This window comes from Syngnathus acus, chromosome 11, assembly GCF_901709675.1.
Source record: "Syngnathus acus chromosome 11, fSynAcu1.2, whole genome shotgun sequence".
Taxonomy (NCBI): domain Eukaryota; kingdom Metazoa; phylum Chordata; class Actinopteri; order Syngnathiformes; family Syngnathidae; genus Syngnathus; species Syngnathus acus.
Genome location: NC_051096.1, coordinates 100326 through 125498, shown reverse-complemented (window position 1 = coordinate 125498; position 25173 = coordinate 100326). Strand labels below are relative to the sequence as shown.

At 47.9% G+C, this 25173-nt stretch overlaps 1 long non-coding RNA gene and 1 pseudogene across 1 annotated transcript; one reads left to right on the top strand and one right to left on the bottom strand.

Moving 5' to 3' along the window:
- Nucleotides 1-1097: 1097 nt before the first annotated feature.
- Nucleotides 1098-13273, bottom strand: LOC119130057. Its single transcript, XR_005099350.1, has 3 exons — nucleotides 13263-13273; nucleotides 7860-7869; nucleotides 1098-1178 (listed from the first exon to the last, which is right to left on the bottom strand). It is a non-coding gene; the product is annotated as an uncharacterized LOC119130057 (long non-coding RNA).
- LOC119130880 lies at nucleotides 11517-11637 on the top strand (annotated as a pseudogene).
- Nucleotides 13274-25173: the final 11900 nt, after the last annotated feature.

Below are 25173 nucleotides of genomic sequence, written 5' to 3'. Positions count from 1 at the left end.
CGATCGCGCAACCGCAGCGCACCGGGCGCTAACTGTCGCATTGCTTTAAGAGCGTCTTTGTGTTCCGAGTTGTAAAATGACGCTGCTCTCGAGCCATGCCCATCTGAAGCAGTTCCTGATCCTGTTCGACTTGTCTATTTCCCTGGCACCATCCTCATCTTTTTTCTCTAAAACCTTCGCCATGCTGGCTAAAACTTTTGCTAATCAGGCAAATGAGTAGGCAAATGATGTGACGAAAGTAGCGCCAAAATGCTGCCGAAAATAATTCAGTTGTTGTCGCAATACTGCTGCCAGCCCCCCCATATAACATTTTTTTTCTCAACGGATCTACATGATTCACAAAAATGATACCTCCGACGGAAAAAAACACGGAAATCCGCGGATCCGCGGAAGATTCTCATCCCTGCTGTGGTATTATCGTATGTTGAAACTATATTATATAGCAGGGGTCTCAAACTCCAGTCCTCGGGGGCCGCATTCCTACAGTTTCCCTCGTTAAACACACCTGATTCAATTATCAGGCTCCTGCAGAACGTGAGGATGAACTGATCATTTGAATCAGGTGTGTTTAACGAGGGAAACTTGGAAAACATGTAGGAATGCGGCCCCCGAGGACTGGAGTTTGAGACCCCTGTTATATAGTGTGTTATTGGAGGTCTCGCATAATTATTGACAGTTGGGGGCGCTGTGGTGCACCAGGGTATTGTACTGCTATGTGAGACACGAGTGGGGAGGAAATAAAAAGTTGCTGAATAAAGAAGTTGCATTAGCCTTCATCTCTACTCCGTATAAACACAACATGGTGTCAGAAGTGCTGTGAAACAGTAACCCACATGAAGAAACGTCCACCGCGGAGGGAAAGGACGAGACGGGTGAGGAAGACAAATGAGTGACGGAGAAGACGAGCGGAGTGGGGAAGGAGCTAGCATGATGGCTAACACAGCCAGCGCTACGTTTAGCATTCAACCACCGGAGCCCTTTGATTTTTCCAAGCCGCACGAGTGGACAAAATGGATAAGGAGTTATGAGAGATTCCGTCAGGCAAGCAACTTAACAGCAAGCTCCGAAGAAAATCAGGTGAATACCTTGATGGGAGACGAAGCAGATGTCGTTTTGAGAGGCTTGAAGGTCACTGAAGCAGACCAGCGTGACTACATTAAAGTGAGAGATGGTTTCCACTCGTTCTTTATAGTGAAAAAGAACATTGTTTATGAACGAGCACGCTTTAATATGCGAAAACAGGAAACAAATGAGACTGTTGATGCATTTATCACCACTCTGTATGCATTAGCTGAACACTGTAATTATGGGACATTGCATGATGAGCTAATCAGGGACAGGATAGTGGTTGGACTGGCTGACACACGGCTCTCAGAACGCATGCAAAGGGAGCGAGATTTGAATCTTGAAAAGGCTATAACATGGCTAGACAATCTGAGGAGATTAAAAAGCAGCAAAACACACTGAGGAGTGACGCCAGTGGTGTAAAGCAGATGGATGTTTGCTCTGCAGACAGAGTATGTAAAGGCCGAAAGCAAAAAGAAAAGCCAAGATTCAATAAGTTCAAAAGTAATGGAGCTAAGCCACTCAGCAACATAAACCAGTGCTACAAATGTGGTGTCGCACCTCACTCTAAGCACGAGTGCCCTGCCAACGATGCCAAGTGCCACACGTGTGGGAAAAAAGGTCACTACCAGCGTGTGTGTCGTGCAGGTAAAGCTGTGCACGGTATAGAGGAAGAGGAGGAAAGCTTCTTTCTGGGCTCAGTGACATCAGATAGCCATCCATGGACTGCTGATATAACCATAATAGATAAAAATGTCACCTTCAAACTCGATACTGGTGCGGATGTTACTGCTGTATCACAGACTGAGTTTAAAAACATATTTTCCAACACAAAGCAGCCTGTTCTCAAAAAGCCAGAAAGACCCTTGTTGGGTCCAGGACGGATTCCACTGGACGTGTCAGGGTTCACCAGACTGCAGCTGAGGAAAGGAGCCAAGCAGACCATGGAGAATGTTGTGTTTATGTTGTTCAAAACCTGAGCACGCCATTGCTTGGGTTGCCAGCCATTAAAGCCCTTGGCTTGCTTATCCGCGTCGACAGCATAGACAAGGAGACCCTCAAGGCAAGTTACCCCAAGTTGCGCAGGGGTCTGGGTAAGCTACAACAACCACACACCATAAAGCTCAAGCCAGGTGCCGTGCCATATTCAGTAAAAAAAAACAGGAGGATTCCACTACCTCTGGTGGGTGAAGTCAAGAGAGAGCTCCACCGCATGGAAGCTCTGGGCGTCATCAGCCGGGTGGAGGAGCCAACTGATTGGTGTGCCGGCATGGTGGTCGTGCCCAAAAAGGACAAAAGAAAGGTGCGGTTGTGTGTGGATTTAACCGGCTTGAATGTGTATATGTACCGTGGAAAATACATTCTCCCATCTGTGGAACAAAACCTGGGAACGCTTACTGGAGCAAAACTGTTCAGCAAGTTGGATGCCAACTTGGGCTTTTGGCAGATTCCATTAACGGAGGAGTCAGCCAAGTACACTACATTCATAACGCCCTTCGGACGGTTCCACTTTAACCGCCTTCCATTTGGCATCGCTTCTGCGCCCGAACATTTCCAGTGAAGGATGGCGGAGATCACAGAGGGGCTCAAACAGTGTGGTTTGTCACATCGATGATCTGTTGGTGTGGGGGCGGGACAAGGAAGAGCATGACACTCGACTTAATGCCGTGCTACAAAGACTAGAAAAAGCAGGCATCACACTGAATGTGGACAAGTGTGAAATCTCCAAGAGCGAAGTAGTCTTCCTGGGCCATATCATCACAGCCGCAGGCATCCGCCCTGACCCAAGAAAGACAGAGGCCATCACAGACATGACAGAGACCACAAATGCTAGTGAATTAAGGAGTTTTCTCGGCATGGTCAACCAGCTGGGAAGGTTTATTCCTCAGCTAGCTGAAAAAGATAAACCGCTCCGTGACCTCTTCTCAAAGAAAAACTGCTGGGTCTGGGACGTGGACCAGGCAGCAGCGTTTGAAGACCTAAAGAAAGCTCTGTCCTCTCCTCCGGTGCTGGCTATGTATGACCCGGGTGTTAGGGTAGTGTTCACTCTAACTTATTTTGCAAGAACCACACTGGAGACAAGTTAGTCGTTTCAGACACCTGCAGGCGGAGAGTTCACTCGTCGCTGTGCTTACAGCGATGGTCGAATGAAGTCTGAAGTCAGGCCTCATCAGGTGCATATTTATTGAGAAGAAACACAGTGTGAGAACCCAGGATGGGGTGAAGCCGGTCCCCTGCTGATCAAAGCATAGCAGGGGGCCTTTTACGACTTTGTGGAAACAAAGCAACTTTGATTGCTTCCTCTGCAGCTAGTCAATCAGGTGAAAATATCTTAGCACTTTGGTCTACTACTTTTGGTAAAACAGGACAAGCTAGGTAAATTATTACAGGCTACATTCCAACATAATCATACGATGAAGATATTCTGCAAACCCTAACATATCCCCCCTGTTTTATCATATGAGTATGCCAAACCCGATCAATCAAACATAAGAAAGAAAATACAATGACAGCAATAATTTCCAGTGAAGACGAGGCATTTCCCTCAATGCTCCAGTCCAAATTTTGTGTGCAACTGAAAAACCTGCGGCCAGATTAAATGCAGGAAAAGAGTTACACGGCCCCTTTGCCTTAGGCGACCAGAATGTTATCAATAAAAAAAAGAAAAAGAAAAACACAGAAACAGTACATCATTGTACCCATCACTTGCAAGGCATTTTCGATGGTCAAATCATCAAGTTTCTTTAGAATAATGCTGAGCTAAACAGCATCTACGCAATCCACGTCTCGCAGCACATCATAGTCATCACATCCGTCATCTCTAAGAAGTTGTATATGTACTTGTGCCACGGTAGAAGACACAAGCCTTGTCACAGCAGACTTCAAACATAGGATAACACAGGTCGTAAACAAGCACAACAATACCAGCACAGCAAGCACAGGAGTCACAAGTTTCAACAGTAACTGCCATCACGCGCCAGAGAATAGCCATGAAAAGAAATCCCATTGATGTGGGATGTTATCCTCCGACGTGGCCTGCTGTAAATTCCTCAGTGAGTTCATGGCTTCCTTGATGTGCGTGTCGTTATCTCCTGGAATGTATGTGCAACAGGAAGTCCCAATGATGTGGCACACACCACCTTGTGCTGCCGTCAACAAGTCCAGAACCATCCTGTTTTGCAAGACCATTAGTCTAATAGCCTGGATCTCTCTATTTTGTCCATCATCGACTTGCAGTGAGAGGTTCACAAAGGATTGAAAACGATAGTTCAGTGTCTCGATGAAGAGAGATTGTTTTCCAACTCCGATCCAAGGAAAAAGCGCATGAACAACTTTGTTTCCGACAGGCCATATTTTATGGTCGTCCGGAACATTTGCACCCCAGACAGGGTCATGGGGGTCAAAGGTTGTAATCGCCCTGCGGCGACGTCCAGAAGAGTTGTGTGCTGTCGTCAGCTGACGATGTTGTATCCTGTAGGTGTGGTCTGTCACCCACACTGGTGCACACACTCCTGTCCAGTTGGCGGGCAGCATCGGATAAACCTTGTGACCACAAAGCCACCAGCCATTCTGTATGAAGTATGTTCCGTTTGATGGTGCAGCCATGTTGGTCGGAGAGCCCTCACCACCTGAAATGGCTCTCTTATCCTGACACTCAGTGGCGATGTCCAAAGCTCCCATCCAGTTCCCTCCTGGAGAGCAGTCTCTGTCAATGCATTTGTGGGTCTCACTTCCTTGGACGTAACACGTATAGTTCACTCCAGGTGGCCGGTCTGTGAAGGCCACCTGCGGCAGTGTTCGTCCTTTAACAGTCACATTGAGATTTGTCCAGAAAAGCTGATCACAGGTACCTTCCGCAAGTCCAGGGCGGGACGGGTCGGCATCACTGACTGTGACAGCACGGTGTTGATATCCAACTCCTCCCATGGATGCCATGCATTTCGCTTCAGTGACATTCATTGCTCTGGCCTCCAAGTGAACTTGTGTGGAGGACGGAGGGAGTTTGGAACACACATAGCAGCCCTCCTGTGTGTGCGATCTCACAGTGAATTTGACGTATCGGTACCAAGTGTTGGTTTCGTATGGGTTTCTGGGGTCCCATGACCAGTCCTCAAAGTTCTCATCATGTGACCATCGTTTTCCACGGTCAACATTGTCACTTGGTCTGTTCAGTTGAGTCCATAGACCATAGCACGCTCCAACCACAACGCAGCAGAGGATCCATCTGGCATATGGAGCCCCGTTGCTACTAGGATGGCAGAGACGCCGGGACATCCCCTCGCCTAGCGGAGTGGGGATCATTGTTTTCTTCACCAACATTGAGACGTCCCACCCTAAACGATAGGACTCCTTTGAAGTCAGACTTCCCCCCACTCCGAATTAGGGGTCCAGCACTCTCTGCAATTTGCAGTGGCTGAGGTGAATCCAGCTTGGCCGTTCAGCTATCTTTACTGCGGTGGGGGTAGTCAGCAGGACTTGGAATGGTCCTCCTTACTGCGGTGGGGGTAGTCAGCAGGACTTGGAATGGTCCCTCCCACCGTGGGCTGGCCCAGCTCTTTCTTTTGATGACTTTGATGTAGACCCAGTCTCCTGGTATGACGGCGTTGTCGACCTGTGAGGATGAAAGATCAGGCGGCAGTAAATTTGCATTGACACCTCTGTCAGTCTGAGCGTTCTAATCATGTAATCTGCCAGGGACTGTTCTTCGTCTGCTTCTTGCATATATTGTATCATTCACCAGTTAATTTTATTGCCCTTCTGAATTGGGCAAATAAGAGTGTTTGCGAGAAGTGTTTGAGCACTTCCGAATGACTCCTCCTGACCAAAGACCATTTATGACAGAGGCTATCCCATTTATTGCCTCCTGTGTTAAAGGAGATTCTCTGATCTTGGTTACTGGAGGAACGGACCTTAAGTCCTGTAGCAGATGGTTCCTTTGCCCATCCCCTTATCAGTTAAATAATGTTGATTAGCCAGGGAAACGCATAAGCGCGTGCCCTTCCAAACAGCTACACCACTTCCTCATAGCTTCTTCAGTTACTTTTCAATCATCTTCCAATCGTTTACAGCAAACGTTTGAGAAAAAAATCTAACTCAATGGCACAACGCCATATGTATTAGAGATTCTATATGTAGTAAAGTGTTGTATATATATATTTATTATTTTTATTTTTTATTTTATTTTTTATCTCCCACTCTCTATACAACATTCTCCCTCCTTCTGAGGCATGGCGACGCCCATGTCTCACACCTTGACAAACTGTCTGGGAGGATGTGTTCTTTACCACATATGACTCTATCATCATTTAATTTGATTTTCCTTCCAAAACGCTTCTCAGTTTCCCAGTTCACACATCTTCTGCATGTGTTACTGGTTCTCCAGTTGTTTTTTTTTTTTTCCTAGTTAATTAGCAATCCAAAAGCAACCTTTTTATTTCCTTTATGTATTTATTTCTTCCTTAGCATTTAACGTACTCAAAATCACTCTTTCTTCAAAGTCGCTCTACTAATTTTCAATAGTAGTGTCCAACAACGTCAACCATTCAACCTGTATTTTCCCTTCATTCAGGCAATCAGTCATCAATGCTCATTTGCATCTCACACACAGTCTCCAAGAAGGAGACTTTCTATCACATCGGTCCCAATTCATCCAAGCTCACCACACAACATTCACATACCGTTTTCATCCCAAGGTTCTTGATAGAACAATCCACCAATCCAAACAAAACTCAACACGCAAAAAAAACTGCTGGCAAATCAACCAGAAGTTTTTCTTTGTTTTTAAATTTGAAGAACCCAATCTCTCAGAATCAGCTCTCATATAGAAGTTTGTATAATCTTATAACACAACCAGTCAATTATTTCTATTAAATGTGAACGTCTTAAATTCACAATTTTGATTCTTCCAATTCCTGAAAGCATGTTCTGTCGTTTCTTACTTAACATGCACTAGTGTGGATCAGTTTCTGCTCGCAAACAGATTTCTCTCTTTTCCTCTCATTTTTATCTTTCAATAGCGTTTCTGTTCTGCGGTGCAAATTGGATAGACCACAGTCTAGCAAATTTCTGTACACTAAAAGTTTAGCCAATTTTCATAATTTTAACACGCATGCACAGCTCTCGCGCGCGTAAGGTAGATCCCAGCACCAATGATTCGTCACAGGCTGGCCATTTCCTGCGGTCGATCATGAGCTGGACCCTCCCACGCACACGAGGACAGCACATTCTAAGTTTTATTTAACTTCTAGAAGCCAGTTGCATTCATTTACCACTTGATTTGCAAATTTTAACTTTAGTGTACATACACAATTTGATCTCTGGTCATACAACAGCATTGTCATACTCCTTGCATGGACAGGAGCTCTAACAATCTAAAAACGTTCTAATAATCTGACAATGACATGTCTTGCTTTCATATGGACATCTGTTATTTCTTCCTCTGTAGGAGCACAAGAGATCACAGGGGAGGAATCTAGTCACGCTGACAATTTGGCTTTTCCTCTGCCCCTTCCTCCACCCTTTGATAGGTGTCGTTTTGCCTGACGACACTCTCTTGCGAAGTGTCCCCGTCTCCCACAGTTCCAACAGGTCTCTGAATCTGATGGGGGTTTTGAATTATACGGAGGCCTGCGACCTTGTTGGCCTCTACCTCTTCCTCTGGCCTGCTGGGACCCATGAAAGAAGACTGTTGTATCTTCATCTAGGTCAACATCATCATCATCGCCTAGATGAAACACGTCGGAACTTTTGGCCCATTGCATAGTTGTTGTCACACTTGCAATATCTACTTCCACCAAATGTTTCCTCACCCAGTTGCCGAAGTCGGGGGGGGGAAACAGTGATGAGCGCGTTTTTAAGACGTTGCTGATAAGCACTCTCAGCCGCATCATCGAATGGGGTGCCACTGTGCACCCAGAATTATTTTTCAAATCTTAATTGAATGGCGGTCTCGTCACTTTTTATCTGTCCAGGTTTTTGTCTCCTGAATTTGTTCTCTTTTCTCTTGTGAAGCTTTCAACCACATTCTAGCACAATTCAACTCTCTCTCTTTTCTTTTCTTTTTCAGTCCCTTTGTCGTTCTATCTACACTCTCCTCCAAAACATCAACCACCATCTTCCACACTTCAACTTTCAACGTCCCTTCTACTCCATACTTTTTCTTCCACTTTGGCATGTATTGCATACAATTAAGAAATTTACATGCCATGTACTTCTCATCTCCTTCAAGAGCTAGGGATTTACCGGTTTTGTTTCCCATCTTAATTAGGTATTATAGGTTTATACAATTTTTTTCATTTTTATTTTCTTTGAGGATCCTCAATGCAGGTTTAAATTGACCTTCCACCAAATTCTCTTTGCGGTCAATTTATCCTACCAGTCGCACTCTCAACCACACAAACACCAGCGCTTTTTATTTTTAGGCCTATCCAGGATGGGTGTAAAACCCTCCCAAACAGCTTGGAAGAACGGACAAAAAAAAGAAAGAATCTACGCCCTTCTTCAATTAGGAAAAAGAGACTCTGTCTTTTCTTAGCCCGTTCCTTCCACTGGGACTAGAATCCCAACTGTTTCATAGCTTGGAAAAACCAAAGCCGTATCTCATAGCCCGGACAAACCAAAGCCGTATCTCATAGCTAGGACAAACCAAAGCCGTATCTCATAGCTAGGACAAACCAAAGCCGTATCAGCGCTTTTTTCTTTGACTTACTTGTCCCCTGGTTCGTTGCACTGCCGGGTCCCGTCAATCCACCTCTGTCAGACGAAGGCAGACCTAAGACGCTGGCCCAGCGAAGGATTTCCTTCCCAGGTCTTTCTTTACCAGGTCCTCCTAATGGACGCTGGCCCGTCGACGGTGTACAGCGCCTCGTCCTCCGTCAGCCAGATGGCGGGTATGAGGGTCCCGGGTTTCGGCACCAAAATGTTAGGGTAGTGTTCACTCTAACTTATTTTGCAAGAACCACACTGGAGACAAGTTAGTCGTTTCAGACACCTGCAGGCGGAGAGTTCAGTCGTCGCTGTGCTTACAGCGATGGTCGAATGAAGTCTGAAGTCAGGCCTCATCAGGTGCATATTTATTGAGAAGAAACACAGTGTGAGAACCCAGGATGGGGTGAAGCCGGTCCCCTGCTTATCAAAGCATAGCAGGGGGCCTTTTACGACTTTGTGGAAACAAAGCAACTTTGATTGCTTCCTCTGCAGCTAGTCAATCAGGTGAAAATATCTTAGCACTTTGGTCTACTACTTTTGGTAAGACAGGACAAGCTAGGTAAATTATTACAGGCTACATTCCAACATAATCATACGATGAAGATATTCTGCAAACCCTAACACCGGGCAGAGACACCAAAGTATCTGCTGATGCATCATCGTATAGTTTGGGGGGTGTAATTCTCCAGAAATGGGGGGAAGGATGGAAGCCTGTGGCTTACACATCACGGTCACTCACTCCAACTGAGCAACGATACGCACAGGTGGAGAAGGAGGCTCTGGGCCTCACATGGGCCTCACATGGGCCTCACATTGGCCTGTGAACGGTTTCGGGATTTCCTCATCGGAAAGGAGTTTTGCCTGGAGACCGACCATAAACCCCTTCTCAGCACTGGATCTTTTGCCACAGAGGATCCAGGGTTTCAGTATGAGGCTGATGCGCTACTCATACTCCATCGTGCACGTACCAGGAAAGTCGCTTTGGACAGCAGACACACTTTCACGTGCACCTGTAAAATCACGCATGTCCACTGATGACCAGGAGCTGATGGAGAGCACAAACATATTTGTGGTCTGTGTCACTGAGAGTCTACCTGTCAGCTCATCATATACAGAAAACCTGAAAGAGCAGTTGAAAGCCGACAGTGTCTGCTCGCGTGTCATGACCATGTGCATGGAAGGATGGCCAGCACATGCAAAACAGCGCTGAAAAACTACTGGCTGGAGCGAGCTACATTAACAGTGAAAGATGGCTTACTGCTAAAGGACACACGACTGGTAATACCTTCTGCAATGAGGAACGACGTGCTATTCAAATTACACGAAGGACACTTAGGTGTCGTGAAATGTAAAGCACGTGCACGTCAATCTGTGTGGTGGCCAGGACACAGCCAGCAAGTGAACGAAATAATACTGAACTGCAGGACATGCATACAAGAGCGACACAACCCAAAAGAGTCACTCATGCCATCAGGGTGCCCTGAAAGACCTTGGCAAAGGTTAGGAACAGACCTTTCTACACAATAGGCAGAATAATCCTCTAAGGTTTGACGAGACAAAGGCAGTCTACCCTATGATCTCTGGAAAAAGGGAGATATGGTATTATCGTATGTTGAAACTATAATATTATATAGTGTGTTATTGGAGGTCTCGCATAATGTTGACAGTTGGGGGCTCTGTAGTGCGCCAGGGGCATTGTACTGCTATGTGAGACACGAGTGGGGAGAAAATAAAAAGTTCCTGAAAAAAGAAGTTGCATTAGCGTTCATCTCTACTCCGTATAAACACAACAGTGGTGGGCTGCGTTCGCACTCTCCCCTGGTCTTTCTGATTAAAACAAAAATCACGCTCAGTAGTACGCACATGGAGTTTAGGTCTGCGGTGCTGTTACACACTGAACGCTTTTGAGCATGTTACTAACTGTACTCTGGAACTGTGCATTTGCTTGCTAAACTGTATTAACCAAATTAGTCAATGCAAAATAATATGTAATTACCACATTCCTGACTCGTTACATGATATGAACGTATCAAAACCTTTTTGTCGGCTGTAGGTCGGTCTTTTTGAAGAATGCGCCTGATTGTTGTTCCTCATACATCAAAAGTATGGATTTCTAGAAAACAACTTTTACTTCCTAAAGTAAAATGACAGATTTATATTCAAATGTCAAATATCAAACGCCACCATCGCAATGGAGGTGAATTACACTCCAAACCATGCCAGCAACGTCAAAAGCCTCAATTATTTGCGACACAAGAGAGATATAGAGCATTTCTGAAATTTGAGAAATCATTTGAGAAATTACGATCGTATTTTGTTTCCCGATTTGTGTTGAGTAAAATAATGAAATTACACATTTTGAAATAAAACACAGAGATGGGATCATTTCCCGTTCTCTCATACCAAAAGTACACGTACCAAGACATACAACTGTTTTTACCTTCAATACTCAAAATAGACGCCCAATCGATAGGTGACGCTGCTTGAAAGAACGAGCGCCGTCAGTGTTCGATCCAGTACCTACAATCCTGTGCGCCAACAAGGTTTAAAGTAAGTGAGACATTAATGAACACAAAATACTCGTTTAAACCTTCTATTTAGGTTGAGTCCTTCTAATTATAGTAAATCTATGAACGTCTATTGTTTGTATTAGAAGGAATGGTTGCTGCAATTTGAGTGTGAGACCGCCTGTGAATTTGGTGAGACCAGCAGTGGGGTGGCCCGTTTTGACTCAGATTTTCAGATCACTCGTTTCTCTTCAGATCGAATAAATCTTTCGCCTTTTACTAAAGATTTCCGTGGGGAGGAACAACAAGAGTCTATCTCAGCACCTAGTGTTGACAAAATGACAATAAAGTTTGTCTAAGTCTAAGTCTAAGTCAATTTTTTTTATGCTCTGCGAAACCGGAGTATCCTTTCTCTGTGAAAATATCAATATTGCAACGGATAGCTGCCTATATCATACTCCGTGCAACAGTCATACGTTCACATAATTCATACCGACATATATGTGAACATGTTCAGTTGCAGGACTGCTTCGACAGGACTAACTGGGACATCTTCGAACACCGGGACTTGAACGTGTTCACAGACAGTGTTCTGTGTTATATTAAGCACTGCACAGACACTGTCACAGTGGACAAACTTATACGGATATACCCCAACCAGAAGCCCTGGATGACCCGGGAGGTCCTTCGGCTGCTGGAGGAGAGGGACACCGCCCTGTCCCTCAGGTCTGAGGACGGGGCTCTCTACAGCACAGCCAGAGCCAACCTGAGGAGAGGCATCAGAGAGGCCCAGCTTGCCTACAAGAAGAGGATTGAGGATCACCTGGACAGCAACAACAGCAAGCAGGTGTGGCAGGGAGTCCAGCATCTCACCAACTACAGAACCACCATCGGAGCTGCTGAGGGGGATGCCTCACTGGCAGAGGTCCTCAATACCTTCTTCGCCCGGTTCGAGTCCGAGCCACCTGAAGGGGCCACATCACATCCCACAGACCGCAGCAGCTTCACCCTCACAGTGAAGGAGCACGAGGTGAGGCGCACGCTGCGGACCATCAACCCGAGGAAGGCTGCGGGTCCTGACGGCGTCACTGGGCGTGTCCTGAAGGACTGCGCAGATCAGCTGGCTGGAGTCTTCACAAAGATTTTCAACCAGTCCCTTACTGAGTCCACCGTCCCATCCTGTTTAAAATCCTCCACTATAGTCCCCCTGCCCAAGAAACGCCACATCACCAGCCTCAATGACTACCGGCCAGTCGCACTCACCCCGGTGGTCATGAAGTGCTTTGAAAAGCTGGTACGGGGTCACATCACAGCACTCCTGTTCAGAGGTTTTGACCCCCACCAGTTTGCCTACAGGGCAAATAGATCCACAGAGGACGCAGTAGCTACAGCCCTCCACGCTGCACTGTCCCACCTGGAGCAGCCGGGGAGCTATGTGCGGATGCTCTTCGTGGACTTTAGCTCTGCTTTTAACACCATCCTCCCCCACAGACTGGTGGACATACTGGAGGGCCTGGGACTTCCACATAATACGTGCAGGTGGATTAAGAGCTTCCTGACGGGTCGCAGCCAGAGGGTGAAAGTGGGCCGTCATACATCCACACCTCTCAGTCTTGGTACCGGCTCCCCACAGGGCTGCGTGCTGAGCCCACTGCTTTACACGCTCTACACACATGCATGCACCCCCGCCCACCGCAGCAACACCATCGTGAAATTTGCGGATGACACAACCGTGGTGGGGCTCATCTCAAAGGGGGATGAGTCTGCCTACAGGGACGAAGTGGTCCAGCTATCGGAGTGGTGCGGAGAGAACAATCTGCTCCTAAACACGGCTAAAACCCAAGAACTGGTCATTGATTTTAGGGGGAAAAATAAAACGGACATTCCACCACTCATCATCGACGGGGTCTGTGTGAAGAGGGTGTCCTCCTTCCGCTACCTGGGAGTCCACATCGAGGAGGACTTCACCTGGGGCGTGAACACCTCTGAGCTGCTTAAAAAGGCCCAACATAGACTCTACTTTTTAAGGGTGCTGAGGAGGCACAGCATTACACGGAGACTGCTGGTGTCCTTCTATCGCTGCTCCATAGAAAGCACTTTAACGTACTGTATATGTGTTTGGTACTCCAGCTGCACTGCTGCTCAGAGGAAAAAGCTCCAAGGGGTCATCAACACAGCACAGAAGATCATTGGCTGCCCTCTCCCCACACTGGAAGACCTACACAGAACCCGCTGTCTAAAAAAAACAGAACATTCTGAAGGACACTTCCCACCCTGGCCACTCCCTTTTCGAACTGTTGCCATCAGGCAGACGCTACAGATTAATTAGGTCGAGGACTAGCAGATTCGCCAACAGTTTTTATCCTACAGCGGTAGTCACATTGAATGCAGCTAAACGTAAATGATTATGTCTGTGTATGTTCTTCCGTGGGTTTTTAGCTTTTTTTTTTTTCTTTTATTCTATTTATTCTATATTTTTTTTATCGCATGCGCGGATCGGTTGGCACTTTTTAAATTTCGTTGTACATGTGACAATGACAATAAAGATCTATTCTATTCTATTCTATTCTAAACAGAGAAATTATGCCGAGTGCAGACAGACAATCACATTTAAGCCCTCGTTTATCAATGCAGTTTAATTTCTGGTGGTACCCATTTGAACGGGCACGTCAGTCCATTGTAATTTGGCAAAAAATATTGTTTTTGGAAAAAAAACAATAACCACCCCCCTCAATTGCACAAGCACTCCTGCTCCTCACTTCAAGGAACACGGACTTGAGCAGATCCGCCGCGCTGTGCTTCGTTGAAACGTGGCTTGACGGACGCACCCCCCACCACGCCGTGGAGTTAGCTGGGTTTCGGCTAATGCGTACAGATCGCAGCGGGGAGCTCACCGGAAAATCAAAGGGAGGTGGTCTCTGTTTCTATATTAATGAACGTTGGTGTACTGATGTCACGGTGTTGAAAGAGCCTTGCAGCCCTCTCCTAGAAACACGTTTCATCGACTGCCGGCCGTTGTATTCACCACGGGAGTTCTCCTCAATCGTCATGGCGGCAGTTTACAGTCCACCACACGCACGTGCAAGTGAAGCCACGCAGATGCTGGCTGACCAGGTGACAGACATGGAGAAACCTCTACCAAATTCACTAATCATTGTTCTGGGTGATTTTAACAGGGCGAACCTCGCACACGAACTCCCCAAGTACAGACAGCAAATAACGTGTCCCACCAGAGGGGCACAGACACTGGACCACTGCTACACCGTAATTAAGGATGCATACCACTCTGTGGCTCGTGCAGCTTTAGGACTCTCGGACCACTGTCTAGTTCATCTGATCCCGGCCTACAGGCAGAAATGTAAGACTTCTAAGCCTGTGGTGAGGACTGTGAGGAAGTGGACAGTGGAGTCAAGGCAGGACCTCCAAGCCTGCTTTGACCGCACCGATTGGGGAGTTTTTGAAGCTGCAACTTCAGACCTGCATGAACTCACTGACACTGTCACATCATACATCAGATTTTGTGAGGATCTGTGTGTGCAGACCAAGACCTTCTGCACGTACAACAACAACAAACCTTGGTTTACACCGAACCTCAGGAGGCTGCGCAAAGTCAAGGAGGAGGCCTACAGGAGCGGCGACCGGGACCTGTTCAAGCAGACCAGAAACACACTGAACCGAGAGGTCAGGAAAGCCAGCAAGTGTTACGGGGAGAGCCTGGAGAGACACCTCTCTGCCAATCCTGATCCCTCAACAGTGTGGAAAGGTCTGCAGAGCATCACGGGCTTCAAGAAACAAACCCCCTGTCCTGTGGAGAGCCCAAGGCTTGCAAACCAGCTATAAACAGGTTGTACTCTAGGTTTGATCGGTCCTCCCACACTACAGGACCTCCTGCAGCACAATCAACATACTCACCTCCCCCCACAACCGCTCTGTCCACACCTGGTTGAGCGTTGACGTCATGGCAGCCGTCACACTGTACTGACAGGCCTCCCCCACCGTCTGTTGTCTTCCGGGTTAGAGCAACGCTGGCGTCAGATCTGTTGACTGCCGCTTCTGTCCCGGACCGTGTCCGTTACTTGTTTTTCGTTTTCCCGTTTTCAGTGCACCCGTCTCTTCTTTTATTTTTCTCGTGTTGTCTTCCGTCCACCTCGCATTCCCGCAGCTCCGCTCTCACCTATCTGTTTCCTCTCCCTCGGACTACCAACTACGTTAGCCAACAGCCAACTGGCCAAAACCACCACCGGACCCTCCTGCCTCCCGACTCGGAGCCTGTGGCCGCCTGCTGTGGACTCGACGGCAGCTCTGGCCCGGCTCTCTGGCCTTCCGTTCGGCGTCCTTGGTGGACGGGCTCCACTCCCTGCGGGCTCGCCAACTGTGGCTCTGCTGTGTGCCGCCGTGGTGCGTTGGGGCCTGCCGTTCGAGCGGGTGCAGTCGAGGTCGACCGGCATCACCACCTGGTCCACTGCTGCTTCCACACGAGGCTGGGATCCTTCGCCATCGCCGCTACATCTGACCGGCATTTCCCCGATGGCTCACCCATCTCCTCTTTTTGGACTACCAACCCCCCGTCACCCCCACCTCCCGTACTGGCAACCTCAACAACCTCCGCTCCCGCCCCTCCTGCTCCTCCATCCATCTCCTTCGCACTGCTGACCGATGTCTTGTTAACTATAACCTACTGTCTCTCTCCCCCCCCTCCACTCTTTTTTATTCCATGTAAAGCGTCTTTGGGTTATTGAAAAGCGCTATATAAATTGAACGAATTATTATTATTATTATTATTATTATTATTATTAACACCAATCAGCAGCGCCAGCGAGCGTTAGATGGAGGAGGGACTTTACGAGTCAGTGACGTAACTTCCCGTTCACGAACGAGTCGTGAATTTATTATTATCATTATTAATAAACATTTATGTTAAAACTTATCTAGTTTTTTATTCCTCCCACCAGCTCAGTGGACTAGTGGTAGAGTGTCCGCCCTGAGACTGGAAGGTTGTGGGTTCAAACCCCAGCCGGGTCATACCAAAGACTGTAAAAATGGGACCCATTGCCTCCCTGCTTGGCACTCAGCATTAAGGGTTGGAATTGGGGGGTTAGATCACCAAATGATTCCCGGGCGCGGCACCGCTGCTGCTCACTGCTCCCCTCTCCACCAGGGGATGGATCAAAATCACATGGGGATGGGTTAAATGCAGAGGACAAATTTCACCACACCCAGATGTGTGTGTGACGATCATTGGGACTTTAACTTTTTTAACTTTTTTGTTTTTATATTCGCCTATTAAAACATAAAAATCAGACATTTGGTTAACAGCTTTATATGACAATATGTATATGTGTTTTACATTGTTATATGAGTTGGTGCCCCCCAAAATAACAGATGTCGGCATAACGTTTTTTTTTCAACCTTTTATTCAAACACATTCGGTATAATAACACCATCAACTACAAGCCAACAAATACGAAATTAAAACATCAATGTCGGCATAACGTGTGTCGGGTGGCAATGGCATAGCAGCAATGCTGTCTGTCACTCACTCACTCGTGCAGACCAATCAGCAGCGTCAGAGAGCGTTAGATGGAGGAGGGACTTTACGAGTCAGTGACGTAACTTCCCGAACGAGTCGTGAATTGCATTTCCCGTTCACCAACGAACGAATCTGTGAGTGAACGAATCACTCACTGAGTGAATCACTCACTAAGTGAATCACTCACTGAGCGAATCACTCACTGAGTGATTCGCATTTCCAGTTCACCGTGAGAACGGATCAGTGATGGAACGAATCCTGGCTTTCCCATTCGCTAACGAGTCAATGAGTGAACTGCCTTCCTGTGCATCAACGGATCAGTCAGTGGACGTGTTGCGTCTCCTGGCGTGAACTATGTAAACCAGAATGTAGATTTGAGATTTACTTACAGCAGGTTTTAAATAACATGTATGCATATATATGCCTAAATATTGTTATCCAATATATCGACTGCAGTTTCACATTAGATTGCTGGTTTGAGATGTACTTTTATTATTATCATTATTATTATTATTATTATTTTAATAAACATTTAAGTTATAACTTGTCTGGTGTTTTATTCCTTGTTTATATATTCGCCAATCAAAACATAAAAATCAGACATTTGGTTAACTGCTTTATATGACAATATGTATATGTGTTTTACGTTGTTATATGAGTTGGTGTCCCCAAAATTAACAAATGTCGGCATAACGTTTTTTTTTCAACCTTTTATTCAAACACAAACATATTCCATATATAATAACACCATCAACTACAAGCCAACAAAAACAAAATGAAAACATCAATTTCGGCATAAAGTGTGTCGGCTGGCAATGGCATAGCGGCAATGCTGTCTGTCACTCACTCGTGAATCTTCGCGAAGGACCAAGCAGCAGCGCCAGCGAGCGATGGATGCAGGAGGGACTTTACGAGTCAGTGACGTAATTTCCCGTTCATGAACGAGTCAGTGACGCAATTTCCCGTTCACGACCGGGTGAGAGACTGTTGCCAACGGATCACATAGACTTAGACTTAGACTTAGACAGACTTTATTGTCATTTTGTCAACACTGGGTGTACACAAAACGAAATTTCGTTGCATATCAGTGTGTAAGTGTTGAATTATAGAAAGAAATGTGTTAATTACCCGAGCCAATTATTATTATATATAATAATTTGCCGGGGTTGTGTGGTTGGATTGTTTGATGTGTATGGGTTGTTTCCACTGGATGTAAAAAAAAAAAAAACGTATCAGTGTGTGTGTGTGAGTGGGGGGGGGGGGGGGGGGGGGTAGGATTGGGGGATACATTGAACGATTCGTTTGAACGAATCTTTTGGGTGAACTGATTCTAAAGATTCAGTTCACCTAAAAGAACTGGAATGCACATCACTAATCTGAAGCCAAAATCGACTGCATATAAACTGCTGATGACTCCTAACATCCTATCACATTGTAGGGCTTTTCACACTGCACGTTCTTAGCCCCGGGGCTATCCTTAGCCATTTTCAATATGAATTTATATTAAATAAGAACTTACCAAGTGCGAACAAAATCCATTGTTGTCGGTAGACAGGAGGCAATATTTACTTCTTAGTTCCTGAGTTGGAGGAATGCCATTGGGAGACATCAAGTCACGTGACTTTACGAATTTTGATTGGTTCCGCAGCAAGGACCCCTTTGCAGCAGTGCCTGTTGCGTTTTGCACTCAAACATTGATTTTCATAAAACGATGACCAAAAAACAGCTCCCAACAATCAGAAATGTGTTAATTTAAAATCTATGTAGGTCATATTAAAAGATCACATCCTCCCTACAACCAGATCAACCATTTAACTAACAAAAGCCTCTAGCGAGCTTCGGCCCGCCGCCGATGAGTGGAACTGAGGCTCCGGAGAAAGACAGCAGGCGTGCGTAAAAGGCTCGCCCGGGGAAGAGGCAGCATCCTCGGACGGCCGGCGGAAGGAGGCAGCTTCCCCTGAGCCGAATTTAGGCTCCGGAGAATGACAGCGGGCGTGCGTAAAAGGCTCGTCCAGGGATGAGGCAGCATCCTCGGACGGCCGGCGGGAGGCGGCGGCCGTCACGGGAGGAACTTAGCCTCCCGTTAGTGGAACTGAGGCTCCAGGGGAAGACAGCGGGCGTGCGTAAAAGGCTCGTCCGATGATGAGGCAGCATCTTCGGACGGACGGCGGGAGGCGGCGGCCGTCACGGTAGGAACTTAGCCTCCCCTTAGTGGAACTGAGGCTCCGGAGAAAGACAGCGGGCGTGCGTAAATGGCTCGTCTGGGGAAGAGGCAGCATCCTCGGACGGCCGGCGGGAGGCGGCGGCCGTCACAATAATGAGCCCACAATAATAGACTGATGAATCCGGCGAGTTACAGTTGCGTGGTCGGACCGCGTGGTCGGATCGGAACGGCCGCGCGCAACGACCGCACGCAATGGCTGATTGCAACGGCTGCACGCAATGGCCAATCCGAACGGCGGCGCAGAACGACCACGCATAATGACCGATAAGAACGGCCGCGCGCAATGGCCGATCGCAACGGCCGCGTGCAACGACCGCGCAAAATGGCCGATTGCTACGGCTGCACGCAATGGCCAATCGGAACGGCCGCACGCAACGACCGCGCGCAATGGCCGATCGGAACGGCCGCGCGCAATGGCCACTCGGAACGGCCGCGCGCAACGGCCGCTCCAAAGGCGTACACTTCCTCTCGGTTGAAACCGCAATGGCCGATCGGAATTGCCGCGCGCAATGACCGCGCGCGATGGCCTATTGGAACTGCCGCGTGCTATAGCGGATCGCAACGGCTGCGCGCAACGGACGCTCCAAAGCTGCACACTTCCTCGCGGTTGAAATTGCACAAAGTGCGAAGGCCCATTCATTGACTTTTGGGCTTTGGCCGGAGGGCGACATTCCCGCAGCGACGCTCCAACAGGACGGCAATAACCGCTCGCAATGGCCGATCGGAACGACCGCGCGCAACCACTTTGTCCACCACTGCGTGAGAAAATAGTTGAACAGTTTAAGAACAACATTTCTCAAAGCAAAATTGCAAGGAATTTCGGGTTTTCAACATCTACGATCCATAATATCATCAAAAGTTTCAGAGAATCTGGTAAAATCACTGCACGTAAGTGCCACGGCCAGAAACCAAGACTGAATGACCGTGACCTTCGGTCCTTCAGACGGCACTACCTTAAAAACTGACATGAGTGTGTAAAGGATATCACCAAATGGGCTCAGGAAAACTTCAGAAAACCACTGTCAGTAAATACAGTTCCTCACTACATCAGTAAGTGCGGGTTAAAACTCTACCATGCAAAGCAAAACCCGTTTATGAATAACACCCAGAAACACCGCCGGGTTCTCTGGGCCTCAGCTCATGTAAAATGGACTGATGCACAATGAAAAAGTGTTTTGTGGTCTGATGAGTCCACTTTTCAAATTGTTTTTGGAAACACTGGATGTTGTGTCCTCCGGACCAAAGAGGAAGCGGACCATCCGGACTGTTATCAACGCAAAGTTCAAAAGCCAACATCTGTGATGGTATGGGGGTGCATTAGTTCCCATGGCATGGGTGACTTACATTTCTGTGAAGGCAAAACAAATGCTGAAAAGTACATACAGATTTTGGAGCAACATATGCTGCCCATATGCTGCCGTCCAAGCGACGTCTTTTTCATGGACGCCGCTGCTTATTTAATGCCAAGCCACATTCTGCACGTGTTACAACAGCGCTGCTTCGAAGTAAAAGAGTCCAGGTTCTTCCCTGGCCCGCTTGCAGTCCAGACCTGTCTCCTATTGAATATGTGTGGCGCATTATGAAGCATAAATTACGACAGGGAAGACCCCGGACTGTTGAACAACTGATGCGGTTCATCAAGCAAGAATGGGAAAGAATTCCACATGAGAAGCTAAGAGAATTAGTCTCCTCTCTTCCATAAATGTTTATTGAGTGTTAACAAAAGGAAAGGTGATGTAACGTAGTGGTAAACATGCTCTTTCCTAACTTCTACTGCACGTGTTGCAGCCATGAAATTCAAAGTTAATTATTATTTGAAAAATAAAATAAAGTTTATGAGTTTGAGCATTAAATATGTTGTCTTTGTAGTGTATTCAATTGAATATAGGTTGAAAAGGATTTTCAAATTGTATTTTGTTTTTATTTACATTTTACACAATTTCCCAACTTCAACCAAATCCGGTTTGTAGAATAAAACAAAAAGCTGTCAAGTCTGGGCTCGCTTTCTAAAGGGCGATGAGGACAAGACAACACGACATGAGTAAAAACAAAACAATGAACGAGAGCAATAATTGACTTTGGACCTTTCATTCCAGCTTCAAAACTATTCTTGTCTCACGTTCTTACGATTGGGCTCTTTGAAAGCACTGGAATTTCTGTCCAATGTGTTTTGCTCTTTGAGTCAGTAACTTTACAAAAAGGCAGTCAAAGTTGTCAAGCACGCAAAAAAAGAGAAAAGGACAAACCAAGTAGAGTCGAGTCTTAGTGAACATAGCACTCTTGTTCACATTGCATCTGGACACGACATCCAGTTGGCTAATAACAGCTAAGCTAAACGCCAAAAACACTTATGATAAGATAAGTTCGCTCTCCAGGCCTTCTCGCAGCATCTGTACAGCTATGTTGTGGATCTTAGTCAGTGACATTTTTTTTGTTTTTGTGTTTTTTTTGTTAAAATGGTGATACTATTTATTTTGAGCAGAGTAGGAAGAGCATTAAATTTTCGTCTTCGATGTCTTGCTTGCATTGTCAATTTTCTCCATGGACTTCGATTGGTCTTGGGACGTTTGGAACTGACACAGCGAGGTGGACTCTATGACGCCACCTATGGCTTCGATGAGGCAATTGGAAAATGCTCTGTGGGCATTTTGCACATGAAGCTGTTGACTTGGGCGCAAGACATTAGCTTCCATCTTCCAGTCTGAAAGAAAACAATCAATTTCAGTGGAGCGCAAAGCTATTCATCTTCCAAATGCTGATTTGAGCACGCACCTGCCGTAACACAGCCACAGAGTGTTTGCCAAGGCTGACACGCTGGCCCAGTGGGTGAAGGTCACCTCGTGGCGGTCCGACCACACGAACGTGCCGGGAAGCACCAGGTCGTTCAGTTCGGTCCACATGTCGCTGGTTTCTGCAGGAACGGATGGGAACAGAGCTCTCATCCGGTTCTCAGATATTGCACCCATCGAGTCGTTCTACGGAGACTGTTGGAAATTTAAGGTTGGGATGCGCACCAACGTTAGAGGCACTTTCACCCACGCCTGCTCCACCTCGGTGCGGATGGACACCAGTTTGGCACCAATACCACGGCAGACCCGTTGAGCATCAGCCCAGTTCATTTCGTCGTCAAAATGTTTGTAGCAGAACCCCGCGAACTCCTCCCAGTCAGGTGCCGAGCATCTGGGCTCTGCAGGCGAGACCCTGTGCCAGTTTTAGTCGTCATGACAGTTGGCGTGACCTAAAAAGTTTTTTAACTCACTCCTGTCCGCAAACATAAAAGACACACCCAGTGGGTCGTTCAAACTGGAAATAGTAAAGTGATAATTAGTCGGTTGCTCTTCATGGGACTTCTCTGTGAATGTTGGCCACTCACTGTCTGGAGGTGCTCCCGTTCCCGGTGGAGCCCAAGTAAACGTGCTGCTTGGGAGCGCTCATCACAATGCAATCTCCTCCGATGTTGTTCTGAATGACTCCAGCGTGAATAGCGGCCGCGCAGATGTGCGAGTCCTGCATTTACACATAGTTGCAGTCACAGACAAGAAGTCCACCGGTGGGGTCAGGCAATCCCGTACCGCAGAGTAGACCATCGTTCCGAAGACTAAGTGTTCCTCTTTGTCACACCCGGGCGGACAGTAGAACCTGCAGAAGACACACACATGTTGTGAAATTGACGACAGGCGGTCATGAAACATTGTGTCAAGCGTGACTCATGTCATCGAATCGGTGAAGCGGAGGCTGTTGAACTTTCCGGCACAGGTCGTCTCATCTGTCGGACAAAAAGCGAGAGTTCGTGGCATGTTTTGAGATTGTTGTTTTCGGCAACCAAAGCGGCAGATTGTGTTGCTCACCCTCATGTGCGCATCCCAAGATGTCGAAGCGGAGGCCAAATTCTGGACAATTTTCCAGCGGCAGGATGCAGTCGTACTGAGCGATTGCGGGCGTCTCAAGCAGATGAGTCCCACCGCCGATGAACTAGAAATGTGTCATGCTGTCGGGTTTTGTGGATTGTTTGGTTTTGTCCTGTCCGTCGTATTATCACTTCCTGTTTTATTTTGTATATCACGTTTCAGATCGTGGGTCCTTCCCCTGCACGGCAGTCCACTTGACCTCCTGTTATCCAACTACGTACACCTGTGTCGTCCGCCCTGATCGTCTGCACCTGTGTCCTCCCCCTTCCGTGTGTGTATTTAGCCTGCGTTTTCCCCTTGTCTTGTGCCAGTGCGCCTTGCTTGTCATGATCACCAGCGATTCCTTAGTCACAGATATTCCCCGTTAAAGCCTTTTTGCCCAAGCTCTGTGTTTTGTTCGTTGGATTTTGCCTTCGTTTTTCCTTCAGTTTGAGGCGCCTTTTGTTTGCTGTTCTCAGCCTTTTTTCCCTCGTGTTGAGGCGCTTTTTGTTTTTGCCTTTTTCCCTCATCTTGAGGCGCTTTTTGTTCCTGGTGCTGTTTTCCGTGGAGGAAATAAATTCCTTTGTTTGAACTCTGCATTCGAGTCCTCTCCCTGCTCTGAGCCTGACATTACGCACTGGCCAGAGCCGGAGCAGCTGGCCGCCACTGTACGCTCCCAGGCGTCACAGCTAGCCCAACACCAGCAGCAGGTAGATGCCCTGGGAGTTGGTGTTCAGGAGATCATGACGACACAAGAAAACTTCAGAGCGGCGGTGGCCGCCCAGGTGGGAACACTGAGCCGGCAAATGCAAGATGTTCTCACGCTACTGACCGCGGGACCAGCAGCGACGCCCAGTCCACCAGCTGCTTCCCCGGTCGAACGTCCGGCTCCTGCCCCCATGGCGATGGGGGTCAGACTGGCTCCTCCTGAACGGTACGCCGGAGAACCCGGGCTCAGCAAAGCCTTCATCACAGAGTGCGAGATGCAGTTCGAGCGATCCCCAGGCGACTTCCCCACGGAACGCTCCCGCGTGGCGTACCTGATCTCGTACCTAACGGGAAGGGCCCGGGCGTGGGCGACTGCAGAATGGGCCAGGGATTCCGCTACCTGTCGTTCTCTCTCCGCTTTCATCGAAGCCCTCCGCATGGTGTTCGATCCGGTCTCCTCGGACCGAGAGAAGGCGCGTGAGCTGTGCCAGCTAACCCAGGGTCGAGAGTCGGTCAGCGAATACGCGATCCGCTTCCGCACTCTGGCCGCGGAATGCTGGTGGGACCGGACAGCCCTGTATGATGTTTTTCTCAGGGGTCTTTCCGGAACCATCCAGGACCAGCTCATTCCCCTCGATCTTCCCGCTGACCTCCACGCTCTCATCGCGCTGGCTATCCGCACGGACAACCGCCTGCAGGACTGGAGGAAGCAGCGAGCAAGCCGGAGCGCGACCGTCTTCTCCCCCGTGGCAGGGGTGGCGTCGCCACTCCTCGAGACGCACCGCCAACGATCGAACACGGCACTGCTACCGCCTGGGACTGAACCAATGCAGCTCGGCCGGGCCAAGTTGGGTGAAGAGGAAAATCAGCACCGACGCCAGGAAGGCAGATGCTATTACTGCGGTGCGCTAGGACATATTCTCCTCTCCTGCCCGGAGAGGAAGAACCAGAAGGTAAACACCTTCTCCGTTAGCCAGCAGAAGGGTCGGACCCTACCCATCGGCAAGCTTACATGCCTCGGGAAGATCACCGAACTTGGTGTGTTAATTGACTCCGGGGCAGATGAGCGTTTGATTGACTGGGCTTTTGCTCGGAGATTGGGGATAAGAACCGAACCGCTAGACACGACCGTGAAGGCCAAGGCGCTCAATGGTCAGGCGCTCTTTGATATATCCCAGGTAACCGAACCTCTCTCGCTGTCTTTCGGGAATCATCACGAGAAAGTCAGACTGCATGTGGTAACCTCCCCCATGAATCCGATTATCCTCGGGTATCCGTGGCTTAAGCGCCACAACCTAACCATGGACTGGGCGTCCGGGGAGATAAGGGGATGGGGACCCCATTGCCAAGGGGCATGTATCGAACCTAACCCCCCGATCAGCCTTACCCGTGGTCCTAACCCCGACTCCGTTCCTCCTGTCCCAGACCCCGAAACCCCGGACCTGACCGGAGTACCAGTATGTTACCACCGACTCGCGGAGGTATTTAGCAAAGCCAAGGCTTGCTCTCTACCACCCCACCGTCCTTACGACTGCGCCATAGAGC